Source organism: Hemiscyllium ocellatum, unplaced genomic scaffold (genome assembly GCF_020745735.1).
Source record: "Hemiscyllium ocellatum isolate sHemOce1 unplaced genomic scaffold, sHemOce1.pat.X.cur. scaffold_2539_pat_ctg1, whole genome shotgun sequence".
Classification (NCBI taxonomy): domain Eukaryota; kingdom Metazoa; phylum Chordata; class Chondrichthyes; order Orectolobiformes; family Hemiscylliidae; genus Hemiscyllium; species Hemiscyllium ocellatum.
Window position 1 is genome coordinate 25,345 of NW_026868124.1, and position 13,822 is coordinate 39,166.

A 13,822-nucleotide genomic window follows, 5' to 3' on the forward strand; every position below is an offset into this window, starting at 1 on the left:
CAGCACCACCTCTTCTATAACATGCCCTCTTTTCAAGCCATAGAGATGTACAAGGGAAACAGACCCTTCGATCCAACTCATCCATGCTGACCAGAAGATCTAAATAAGTCCATCCCATTTATCAGCATTTGGCCTATGTACATCTAAACCCTTATTATTCACATACCCATCCATCCCTTAAATGTTGTCATAGTTTCAGTATGTGTTACCTTCTCCCTCAGCTCATTCCATACACACATCACCGTGTGCATAAAAAAGCTGACCCTTCAGTCCCTTTTAAACCTTTCCCCCTTTAACCTTAAACATATGCCCTTTAGTTTTGGACTCCCCAACCCCTGGTAAAAGACCTTGAATGCTTACCCAATCCATATCCCTCATGGATAATCCTCTGTCAGATCACCCCTCAGTCTCTGATGCTCCAGTGAAAATAGCCCGAGCTTATTCAGCAACAACCCCGGCAACATCTTGTCAATCTTTTCTGAACACTTTCAAGCTTCCCAACCTCCTTCCTATAGCGGGATACTGGAATTGCAGCAAACTCCAAATATGGTCTAACGTATTACTCTTGTTCCCTGAGTTCCCCAGTCTTTGTCAACAGTAAGTTCTGGAGTCACAAAATGTGTTTAAAGTCTAGCCATATCCTGCGGTTCCACACATCAATGATCTCATTGATCCTTAAGGAACACTATTTTGTTTCGAGTTACACTTTTACTCAATATAGTTATACAATCACTTTTGCATTCTCCCTATCCTTTCCTGCCGAGGCTATTTCATGTACCCTTTCTGCATTCCTGATTTCCACCCAAAGTATATCCCTACAGCCCCTTGATCCTCATGCATTCCCTTGATCCAGCTGGCGATACCTGAAATATGCCCTTTTTCCTTGTCCAATAGACAGCCAGTGTTTCCGAATGCTGTCAGCATTGAGCTGCACACAAACAGGAACATGCTGGTGCTAATCGCTCAATTTATCTCACTTTTAAAATATTCTCAGTTGCCAGACTTCCCTTTCCCTGCAAATAGACTCCCTGATCACCTTTTGAAAGTTCCTGTCTAATACTGTCAAGATTGGTCTGGTCCCATTTCATACCTTGAACTTGTGGACCAGACCTGTTCTTTTCCATCTTTATTCTTAAGCTAAGAGAATTGTGGTCATTTTGGCAAAATGCATTCCCACTCACACATCAGTCCCTTTCCCGACCTTGTTTCCCAAGGGAAGGTCAGGCTTTGCCCCTTTCTCTTTTCAGACCATTTACATATTGTTTGGGAATTTCTTGAACATAATTACCAAATTGCTCCCTTGCAAATGCTGAACACTGGCAGTCCCAGTCTAGGTTTGGAAAGTTGAAAAACCCCAACCATAACAGCCCTATTATTCTGATTGATATTTGAGATCTCCTGATATATTTGTTCCTCAGTCTGCCACAGACTATTCGGGGTCAGTAGGACAATCGTATCAAAGTGATGACCCATTCTTATTTCTCAGTTGCACTAACATAACTTCAGTGGGCAATCCCACAGGAATATCCTCTCTAAATCTTGCTGTGATGATTTATGCAATCAAAACCCACCACCACACATCCTCTCTTGCCTACCCTTTGATGCTTCCTGTAGCATCTCCACCTTGAACCAATGTGCTGACAGCCCTGCCCCTCCCTCGGCTTTGTTTCTGTAATAACTGTAATGTCCCAGTCCCATGTTCCAATCCATGCCCTCAGTTTATCTTCCGTAGCTGTCAGGCCCGTTGTATTGAAATAAATGCAGGTTAATCATCAGTTTCTCCCCATTTCCTGCTATATTCTTGCTTGCCTTGTCTGCTGAAATTGTTCTCATTAACTTGTGCATCAGCCTCAATCTTCTTTCTGGCCTTAGGACTGTTTAAGATGCAACACCCTACCAGACTGGTTTATATCCTCTCAAGCAGCTCCTACAATTCGCCCCACCAGGATGTGGATCCCCCTCCTGCTCCCAGTTCAGATGTCTTCCCCACCCTGTCAACATGTGCTGACAACTTCACACATCCAGAGACTTGTCCACCAAGGTCCCTTGTTCCTCAGTACTCCAGGTGGACCTACCATTCATGATGTATATCCTTCACTTATGAGACTTCCCACAGTGCATTACCTCACAGTGATCAGAAGTAAACTACATCTGCCATTACTCTGCTCAGTTTATCATCTGATCGATATCAGACTGCAGCCACACCGACCCGCCGAAGCACAACCCACCTATACCCCTACATTTACCCCTTTTACCTAACACTACGGGCAATTTAGCATGGCCAATTCACCTAACCCGCACATCTTTGTGACTGTTGGAGGAAACCGGAGCACCCTGAGTCGGGAATTGAACCCGGGTCTCAGGTGTTGTGAGGCAGCAGTGCTAACCGCTCTGCCACCGTGCCGCCCACAAGTTATGCTTTCACATCCAAGTTATTAGTGTACATAATAACCAGCAATGGTTCCTGCACAGATCCCTGTGGTACACCCACTGGTGAAAGAATTTCAAACATGAAGAAGTGTATCCGCTAATTTTGTATCTAATTTGCGAACTTGCCTTGTGGCTCTTTACATTTGAACCAGCCTTCCATGAGGGATTTTGTCAACCGTCTTATTCAAGTCCATGTAAACCACATCATCTGCACTGCCCTCATCAATATTTTTAGACACCATTTCAAAAAAACTGAACTGAATTCCTCAGACAGTATCGTCCTCTACCACATCCGTGATGACGCTGCCGAGGTGATCTTTGCCTTTGCAAGTGTCGATTCATCCTCACAATTGTTCCCAATAACCGCCCCCCCCCCAACCCCCGCTGTCAGACTATCTGCTCTGTAATTATCTGGCCAATCTCTGCTGCCCTTCTTGAACAAAGGAACCGCATTAGCGATCCTCCAGTCTTTCAGAACTTTACCTGTGGCCAGCAAAGTATTAAAAATATACACCAGGGCCCCAGCAAACTCCAGCCTTCCTTCCCATAGCAACTTGGGATACATTTCATGAGGCACTGGGGATTTCTCCACCTTTATGCCTGTGAAAACATTTAATACCTCCTCCTTATTCATCTTATCATGTTCTAAAACCTCACCATCCCCACTGAAATCCCCGACTACAATGCCTTTCTCCTGTGTCAATACAGATGGGAAGATTTCATTGAAGACCTTACCTACTTCCTCTGGCTCCATGCACGGATTGTCCCTTTGGTTTCTAACAAGCCTCGCTGTTTACCTGGGAATCGTCTTCCTCTAACTGTACTCATTAAACACATTGTGGCCTCTCCTTAACAGTATCTGAAAAGGATATTTCATGCCCATTATTTGCCCATCATTTTAAGGATCCCCTTGCACTCTCTATACGTTGGTCGGTCTTTGCCTGTTTTCATCGCATTGTATTTCCTTTATCAAGCTCAGGATATCGCTTGACCAGTATTCACTGGAGTTACTGCCTTTGTCAATCACTCTTCACAGAACACACTGGCCTTGAATTCTCCCTGTATCACTTTGACGCACTTCCTCTTTCTGAATATGAACCCAACTGCAAATAGTTCCTCCCGGTCTGTGTTTGCCAGATCCTGTCTCGTGATAATGATAATGCCCAGTGACAGTGATATTCTAACAATTAGGGGGCTTCCACAAATTTGGCGTCTTCACCTCTGCCTTGTCCTTATATTTTACCAAAATGCCTTTGAAACCAACTGTTATGACCCCCATCACCAAAACACTATAAAAATCCTTACGTTTGTCATCTTGTCCAGCACCTACAGCCCACTCTGTCTGTAACATCCAGCCCTTACTGACCTGCCCACCTGTGTACCTTCCTCCAGCCTCTCCAGCACATGATGTCACTGTAACCTTGTCCAGTCCCAGCAGCACTCCTCCATCCTGTCCTACAGCACCTTCATTACCTCTAACCTTCCACCATCCATTTCACCTCACTGTCTGTACAGAGTCCTCCAGTTCCTACAGCGTTTCCTGCCAACCCTCCCTTTGTGTAACATTGTGAAGCCACCTGAAAGCTCCTGAGATCTGTAACCTTGCCCTCTCTCTCTCTTCAATCTTCTCTGTCTCTGTGACTAACTCCCATCAGTACAATGTTTCTTACCTCTGATCACCTCCAGTCAGGACGAGCCTTCTTAGCTCTCGAACATCCTGCAGCCACTAAAAGCATCAATGTGCCTGAAATATCCTCTCAATTGTTGCAACAATTCACATTCCCACAACTGCATCTGTCCATAACCTTAGTCAGTCCATAGAATCCTTGCTAACTCAGTAACCTCACCCAGTGTGTACAACTCTGAGTATGCCTAACTTCATCCAGTTTCCCCAACTGTCCCTACCTCTAATTGTAGAGAGAATCCACAACCTTCCCTATTGTGTTAACTCCCTCTAGTCCCTCTCATGGACACCATCTATGTAACCTTCTCCTGTTCCAAGAGACCCTTGTGAACTTGTGACCTAGTCCAATCTCTGCAGTGCTCTGTATAATCAGCCTCACTGTGCCTGGAACCTGGCTTCAATTCCAGCCTTGGCCGACTGTCTGTGTGGTCTTTGCATGTACTCCCCTCTGACTGTGTGGGTTTCTTCCGGGTGCTCCGGTTTCCTTCCATAGCCCAACATTTGCACGATACGTGGATTGGCCATCAGAAATTCACTGTAGTATTCAGGCAAGTGTGGTTTAGGTGAGTTCACCACGAGAAAGGCAGTGTTTAATGGACAGGGAGAGGGATGGGTCTGGTTAGAATGCTCTTTAGAGGGTTGATGTGGATTTGTTGGGCCAAATGGCCTTTTTCCACACTGTGGAGATTCTATTCAGGTTATTGCCCAGTCCTGTCAACCATCCCCAATACTCTCCTTATATGTGGAGTCTCCAACAGTCTCTAAAACACTCCTTGGCGAGGTAAGCTTCTCCAGTCCTTACCACAATCGATATGGCTGTCACCACTTCCTGCCTTTAGAGTAATCCCTAAAATTATTGCCATTCGTTACATCACTCCCAATCACTGTTCCATCCTGAAACCCCCAAAAACATTTATATCTCTGTAAACTCATCTGAACTGTCTATATTTCCTTTTGACAATCCCATTCTGAGACTTTCTCCATATCAAAGAAGTCATTAAGTGTAGGTAACCCTTATTATTGTAACCTCCCTCCAGCCTTACAGCACTGAGGATCTGTAGAAACTCTTTTCAAACCGACAGCCATCTCTGTGTCTGTAATCTCCTCCACTCCCCATAATACATTCTCTCTGAGCTCTTCTGTAGTCCATTAAACACTCCCTAACACTGTCTGCATCAGTGTAACCTTCTCCAAAAACACAACGTTCCTTATCTGTGTAAATCCCGACACCAGTCCCTATCCCTCTAAGCTCCGCCTAACAATACAACCCTCCGTGTGTGTATTCACCTTCAGTCCCAACATCCCTCCCTATCTGTGTAATCTTCTCCATGTTCTTTTTTGTTCAGTATCTTCAACTGTCCCTGTCAGTGTAATCTCTTCCGGACCTGAAAACTCCCCCTCTCTTTAACTTTCTCAGTCTACACAACCCTCACTGTCTGTAACCTACTCCTGTTGGAGAACCCTCCCTCTGTGAACTGCTCCAAATCTTCAACTCTCTATGAGCTCCTGCAGTCTTACAGCCCTCCCTGTGCACATAACCTCTTCCAGTCCCTAAAACGCCATCAGTCTGTGGAGTCCCTACCAGCATCCCTATCTGTGTTATCCTGTCAGGTCCCTGCTACACTCCCGATCTGTAGATCCCACTCCAATGCCTGTGTTTCACCCGGTCCTGTTCCTACAAGACTCATTAACTATGTAACATTCTCCCGTCACTATCACCCACCGTGTCAATGTAAGCTCCTCCTGTATCTCCATCCAGTTACGCATCTCCATAACCTTCTCCAGCTCTTACATCCCTATCTGTGTAAACATCACTCTCCACTCGAACCCTCCCTACCGCAGGAACTTCCTCCTGTTTGTGCTATGCTCCCTTATCTGTGAAACTGTCTCCAACCAAACTTGCCACCCCAATCTCTCAAAAACGAACCCAGATTCCACAGCCTCCATGTCTAAATAACCCCCAGAGCCTAAGCCTTCCTAGATCTTTAAACATCTTCAGTCACGATGACCCTCCATATCTCAGTTTGTTCCGCCAGATGTTACAAAACTCTTTATCTCTGTAACCTACTCAGCTGCCAAAAACAGTCCCTGTCTGTGTAATGGAGCCCTGTCCTACCAACAACCTTATCCCTGTAAACTCCGCAATCACTCGTAGCATTCCAACTGTTTGTAATTTTTATTAATGACTTGGATGAGGGCATTGAAGGATGGGTCAGCAAGTTTTTAGATAACACAAAGATTGGAGGTGTCGTTGAAAGTATAGAGGGCTGTTGTAGGCTGCAGCGGGACATTGACAAGATACAGAGATGGGCTGAAAGGTGGCAGATGGAGTTCAACCTGGATAAATGCGAGGTGATGCATTTTGGAAGGTCGAATTTGTAAGCTGAATACAGGATTAAGGATAGGATTTTTGGCAGTGTGGAGGAACAGAGGGATCTTGGGGTGCAGGTACATAGATCCCTTAAAATGGCCACCCAAGTGGACAGGTTTGTTAAGAAAGCATATGGTGTTTTGGCTTTCATTAACAGAGAGATTGAGTTTAAGAGTCGTGAGATCTTGTTGTAGCTCTATGAAACTTTGGTTAGACCGCACTTAGAATACTGCATCCAATTCTGGTCACCCTATTATAGGAAAGATGTGGATGCTTTGGAGAGGGTTCAGAGGAGGTTTACCAGAATGCTGCCTGGACTGGAGGGTTTATCTTATGAGGAGAGGTTGACTGAGAGCAGACTTTTTTCATTGGACGAAAGGAGGAGGAGAGGGGACCTAATTGAGGTATACAAGATAATGAGAGACATAGATAGAGTCGATAGTCAGAGACTATTTCCCAGGGCAGAAATGACTAACATGAGGGGTCATAGTTTTAAGCTGTTGGAGGAAAGTATAGAGGGGATGTCAGAGGCGGGTTATTTACACAGAGTTCTGAGAGCATGGAATGCGTTGCCAGCAGCAGTTGTGGAAGCAAGGTCATTGGGGACATTTAAGAGACTCCTGGATATGCATATGGTCACAGAAATTTGAGGGTGCATACATGAGGATCAATGGTCGGCACAACATGGTGGACTGAAGGGCCTGTTCTGTGCTCTACTGTTCTATGTTCTATGGTCTAATTAGAGACAGTCAGCATGGGTTTGTGAGGGACAGGTCATGCCTCACAAACCTTATTGAATTCTTTGAGGATATGACAGAATACGATGATGGCTCATGCAGAAAAGAAGGATGATTGGGATACAGGGAAATCTGTCTGTCTGGATACAGGATTGGATGGCCCAGAGAAGACAGAGGGTGGCAGCAGATGGACAGTATTGAGCCTGGAGCTCAGTGACCAGTGGGGTTCTGTAACAATCGGCTCTGGCACTCTGTTCTTTGTGATTTTTGTCAATGACTCGGATTGTGGGTTAGTACGTTTGCCAATCGCATGACGGTTGATGGAGTGATGGGGAATGTGGAGGGCTGTTGTAGGTTGCAGTGGGACATTGACAGGACGCAGAGCTGGGCTGGGAGTGGCAGATGGAGTCCAATCTGGAAAAATGTGAAGTGATTCATTCTGGAAGGTGGAATTTGAATGCAGGATACAGGGTGAAAGGCAGAATGCTTGGCAGTGTGGAAGAACAGAGAGACCATGGGGTCCATGTCCATTGATCCCTCAAAATAGCCACGCACGTTGGTAGGGTTGTTAAAAAGGCATATGTTGTGTTGGCTTCCCTAAGAAGGGGATTGATTGTAAGAGCCGTGAGGTGTTACTGCATCTTTATAGCATCCTGGTGAGACCACACTTGGAATATTGTGTTCAGTTCTGGTCCCCTGTTTACAGGAAGGATGTGCAAGTTTTAGCGAGCGTACACCCGAGATTTACCAGGATGCTGCCTGGACTGGAGGGCAGTTCTTACAAAGAAAGGTTGAGGGAGCTAAGGCTTTTTTCATTGGAGTGAAGAAGGGAGCGGGCTGACTTTGTGGAGGTGAACAAGTTGATAAGAGGCACAGAGAGAGAGTGAATAGTCAGAGACATTTCCTCCTATGGAATAAATGGTTATTACAAGGCGGTATAATTTTAAGGTGAATGGAGGATGGATAAGCGGGTAGAGAATGGTAGGTGGTTGGAATGCACTGCCAGTGGTGGTAGTAAAATTAGACACATTCGGGACATTTAATAGACTCTTGGATAACATGTGGATAATAGTGAAATGAAGGGTATGTAGTTTACTTTGTTCTTACAGTTGGATAAAAGGTTGGCATGAAATCATGGCCGAAGGGTCTTGGGCTGTACTGTTCTGCGTTCTGTGTTCTGTCTGGTATACTGGGTGATAAACTCAGATCAGTGTAAAAGGATATGGCATTCAGGAGGAGCTAGTGAACTGGATACAAAATTGGCTTGAATATGTTGTCACAGGTAGACAGGCTGGTGAATCAGACATTTGGGATGTTTACCTTCATTGGGGAGAGCATTCAGAGTAAGAGTTGGCATGTAATGGTGCATCTGTAAAATACATTGGTGAGGCTATCATAAAAATATTGTTGTTCAGTAAGAAGAACTCATTTGGTTCACTTACCTCCTTTTAGGAATCTGATCCAGACCTACAGCAATATGGCTGACTCTGAGCTACCCTCTAGGTAATTAGCAGTCGGGTCAAAGAATGTTCGTCCAGGCAGTGACAACTACATCCAACGAATGAATAAATAAAAAGACCTATGCACTTCCGTACCTCTGGAAACAAGTCCAGCTGCAGCAATCCGTACTGGTTTTGTAACACCATTCTAGACCTGACCACTCTCTGTAACACTCTCACCACCTCCCACCTTCACCTCTCCCTGTTCCTATTGTGTCAATGAACCCTGACCAAGGTTCCCCTTCCCACAGCCCTGCTCCTGTGAGCAGACCCATTGCAATCCATGAACATTTACTCCTAAAACACACTCTCACTTCAGGACTTTATGGTGATCTTCTCAGCCTCATAATCTAGTATGATCCCTTTTGTCCTGAGTGAGGGATCAGTGGGAGTTTCTTGCTGAGGATTTTACTTTTTCAATCGAACGTTCTTTTGTTGAGTACTTTGCATTGTTCCTACAAATGTTTTCCACTGTTCATTTTCAGACACATATTTCAGTCTGTTTAGCCTGTTTACCTTGGTCAGTTTTCCTCTCAAACTCTAGTTGTAGCTTGTTCTTTCTGTGATTCACTTTAAAACTTTATATTTCTTTAAACTGTACTTCATCACAATTTCCCGAAGGATCTCTGCAGGTGACATTACTCATTCACTAAGTTTCATTACATGGTCGCTCTGCGATAGTTATGTCCCTTAACAGTTGCACAATGTGTTTTTCAAAGAAACACTGAAAAAAAATTAACCGAACTCCACTTCCAATATCAATGTTGTCCGTGTGATTGTCCCAGATTATACAAATATTGAAGTTTTCCAAAATTATCACAATACCTTTGTTAAAAAATTCCAATGAGTTCCTGTTTAATGCAGTGATGAGCAATGGAATGCTGTCTGGTGGCTAAAACTGCTGCTTGTGTCCTTGGCAAGTAGTAGGCAGAGTTTACATTCAGACTGACTCTACTTCATGATCTGCGGCCAAATGCTTTCTCTGTAATGCCTTTGTTATCCATTATTGTTAGCGTTACCCATTTTGCCTGAGTTTGCACAGGATTACGAACCACTGAATATTTTTGTTCACCCTGTATCCATGTCTCCCTGGTGTCTAAATCACTTTTATATCTGTGTCACAAATCCATTCACCTTATTGCAGCAACATTGTCCATTCAAAAAAAAAATAATATCCTCTCTTCCACAATTTTCTGTCACAAATCTATTTGCTGATGTACAATTTTAGTTTAACTCTGTCCCATCCTGTTCCTTTCTGTTTGTCTTCAGCCACATTCCCATGCTGTTCCATTGCTTCACCTTTTCCCTTTGGATTTGGAAACCTCCTTTCACCTGCATCCTCTCTGCCAGTTTAATGCCCTATCCAATAACCTACCAACATGATTGGCCAGGGCACAGGTCCCAGCACAGTTCCAGGGGGACCATCCTGGTAGCTTTCATTTTAAAATCAGGTAGGGGATGTGGGTGTCTCTGACTGACCAGCCTTTCTTGCTCAATCCTAGAATCCCCTGAACTGAGTAACTGGCTCGGCCATTTCAGAGGGTAATTGAGAGGCAAACACTTTGCTGTGGGTATTATCATGCAGACCAGGACAGGATGGGCAGATGTTCGTATCTAAAGGACAAGTGTTTGGATTTGTTGTACTACAGGAATGGTTTCATACTTATTAGTGGATTGTTAATAATTGTTTTTAAAATGATTGATTTCAAATGTCTCCTTTTCAGATGGCGGGATTCAAACCTGTCTCCCCTGAACATTAGCTGAGGTTTTGGATACATTCTCTCACAATAATAGCACTAGGGCATCACTTCATCTGCTCATCCCTGAGGACTGATACAAGGGCATCATGAAGCTAAACCCATTCTTCCAACATGACTGTGTGATCCTGACATCTTCCAGCAATGTGGGACTATTACTTAATATCGCTCCATTTTACAGATCTCTGTGGGACTCAGTGCCATTCTCCATGTGTAACCATCACTGCATCTGTTTAATTTCCCATTCTGTCTATTTCTCTGTCTCCTGTAGGTACTCAGGAAAGTCCTGACTCAATAGCCTTCCCAGCTGCGGGGTGGATTGTCCATCACCACATTGAACGCAGTTGGTCTGCCAGAGGGAGACAAAGGGCAGGGAGATCTGGAGCCTTCAATAAATCCTGTAGTGAGGTAAGGCCCCCCACAGTGCACAGAGCAAAGAACAATGAGAGGGCTCCAAACATTTGTTAACACATCATGACATAGATACAGTGCTGGAGGCGAGCACAGTACACGCACACCTCGGACTCAATCACCGCCCCAATGCAACTTCTGTTATATTAAAGCTCACTACTCCGCAATACTGTATCTATGGCATGTCTTGTAGTCCAGTGTCTTCAATAATTTTTAATTCCTGTAACAGATCCTATGGCTGTAACCTCCTCCCTTCCCGATAGTCCCTACACATATTTGAAATGTACTGCATTCCAGATGACCATCCCAACCCCTGTAACTTTATTCAGTGTCTACAATATGCCTTATCTCGGTAATCTCCTCCTTCAATAAGGTAAAAACAAGGACTGCAGATGCTGGAAACCAGCGTCTAGATTAGAGTGGTGCTGGAAAAGTACGGCAGGTCAGGCAGCATCCGAGGAACAGGAAAATCGACGTTTCGGGCGAAAGCCCTTCCTCAGGAACAGAGGCGGGGAGCTTGCAGAGTGGAGAGATAAATGAGCGAGGGTGGGAATGGGAAGAAAGTAGCATAGATAACAATAGGTGAATGGAGTGGGGAAGAAGGTGCTAGGTCAGAGTGGAGGATGGGGGAAGGTAGCAATGAGTACAATGGGTGAATGGGGGTGGGGATGGGGGTGAGAGGTCAGAGATGAGGATGGAGTGGATAAGGTGGGAAGGGAGATAGGCCATTAGGACAGGTCATGAGGGCGGTGCTGAGCTGGAAGGCTGGAGGAGGGGTGAGATGGGGGAAGGGGAAATGAGGAAACTGGTGAAGTCCACAATTATGCCCCGGGGTTGAAGTGTTCCGAGGCGGAAGGTGAGGCGTTCTTCCTCCAGGCGTCGGGTGGTGAGGAAGCAGCGATGGAGGAAGCCCAGGACCTGCATGTCCTCGGCAGAGTAGGAGGGGTAGTAGAAATGTTGGGTCACAGGCCGGTGGGGTTGATTGGAACGGGTGTACCAGAGATGTTCCCTAAAGTGCTCTTCTAGGAGGTGTCCAGTCTCCCCAATGTAGAGGAGACCGCATCGGGAGCAGCGGATACAATAAATGATATTGGTGGATGTGCAGGTAAAACGTTGGATGTGGAAGGCTCCTTTGGGGCCTTGGATGGTGGTGAGGGGAGAGGTGTGGGCGCAGGTTTTGCAATACCTGCGGTGGCAGGAGAAGGTGCCAGGAAGGGAGAGTGGGTTTTTGGGGGCGTGGAACTGACCAGGTAGTCACGCAGGGATGGTCTTTGTGGAAAGTGGAGAGGGGTGGGGAGGGAAATATATCACTGGTGGTGGGGTCAGTTTGGAGGTGGTGGAAATGGCGGCGGATGATTTGGTTTATGGGAAGGTTGGTAGGGTGGAAGGTGAGAACTAGGGGCATTCTGTCCTTGTTACGGTTGGAGGGGTGGGGTTTGAAGGCGGAGGTGCGGGATGTGGACGAGATGCGTTGGAGGGCATCTTTTACCAGGTGGGAAGGGAAAATCCGATCTCTAAAGAAGGAGGCTATTTGGTGTGTTCTGTGGTGGAACTGGCCCACCTGGGAGCAGGTACGGCGGAGGCAGAGGAATTGGGAATAGGGGTTGGGAATTTTGCAAACGGTAGGGTAGGAAGTTATGTAATCTAGGTAGCTGTGGGAGTCGGAAGGTTTGTAAAAAATTGTCAGTGTCAAGTCGGTTGTCATTAATGGGGATGGAGAGGTCCAGGAAGGGGAGGGAGGTATCAGAGATGATCCAGGCAAATTTAAGTTCAGGATGGAATGTGTTGGTGAAGTTGATGAATTGCTCAACTTCCTTGAGGGAGCACGAGGTGGTGCCAATGCAGTCATCAATGTTGCAGAGGAAGACGTTGGGAGTGGTGCCATTGTAACGACGGAAGATGGACTGTTCTACGTAGCCAACAAAGAGACAGGCATAGCTGGGGCCCATGCGGGTGCCCATTGCTACCCCTTTGGTCTGGAGGAAGTGGGAGGATTTGAAGGAAACATTGTTAAGGGTGAGGACAAGTTCAGCCAAACGAATGAGAGTATCGGTGGAAGGGTACTGTTGTGGACGTCGGGAGAGGAAGAAACGGAGGGCTTTAGAGGTCCTGGTCATGGTGGATGGAGGTGTAGAGGGATTGGATATCCATTGTGAAGATGAGGCATTGGGGGTCAGGGAAACGGAAGTCTTGGAGGAGTGGAGGGTGTGGGTGGTGTCTCGAACGTATGTGGACATTTCATGAACTGGGGGAATAGGAAAATGTCGAGGTAGGCAGACATGAGTTCGGTGGGGCAGGAGCATGCTGAGACAATGGGTCGGCCAGGGTGGTCAGGCTTGTGGATCTTGCGAAGGAGGTAGAACCGGGCGGTGACCGTTTGGGAGATGACCGTTTGGTGATGGGAGGTGGGTCATGGTGAAGGGGGTGGTAGGAGGAGGTGTCTTTGAGTTGGCATGATGGCTTCAGCGGTGTAGAGGTCAGTGCACCAGACTACCTCTGCACCCCCTTTATCTGCTGGTTTGATGGTGAGGTCGGGATTGGAGCAGAGGAAGTGGAGGGCTGGGCGTTGTGAGGGTGAGAGGTTGGAGTGGGAGAGGGGGTAGATAGGTTGAGGCAGTTAATGTGTCGGTGGAAGTTGGAAATGAAGAGATCGAAGGCAGGTGATAGGCCAGCGCGGGGTGTCCAGGTGGATGGAGTGTATTGGAGGCCGGAAAAGGGGTTCTCAGAAAATAGGTGGAAGTGTTCATTGTAAAAGTAAGCTTTGAGGCGGAGGCGGTGGAAGGAGCGTTCGACGTCACGGTGTGTATTAAATTAATTGATGTGTGGACGGAGAGGGATAAAGATGAGGCCTTTGCTGAGGACTGATCATTCGTCCTCAGTGAGGGGGAGGTCAGGGGGAATGGTGAAAACTCGGCAGGAGTGGGAGCTGGGAC

General features: G+C 46.2%; 1 long non-coding RNA gene across 1 annotated transcript in view; it reads left to right on the forward strand.

The window, feature by feature from the left end:
* Positions 1-13,822, forward strand: part of LOC132812041 (uncharacterized) — a 33,580-nt gene that overhangs the window by 12,805 nt on the left and 6,953 nt on the right. Inside the window, exon 3 of the long non-coding RNA XR_009643454.1 lies at positions 10,750-10,886. This is a non-coding gene — a long non-coding RNA (uncharacterized LOC132812041). The remainder of the gene's footprint in view (positions 1-10,749; positions 10,887-13,822) is intronic.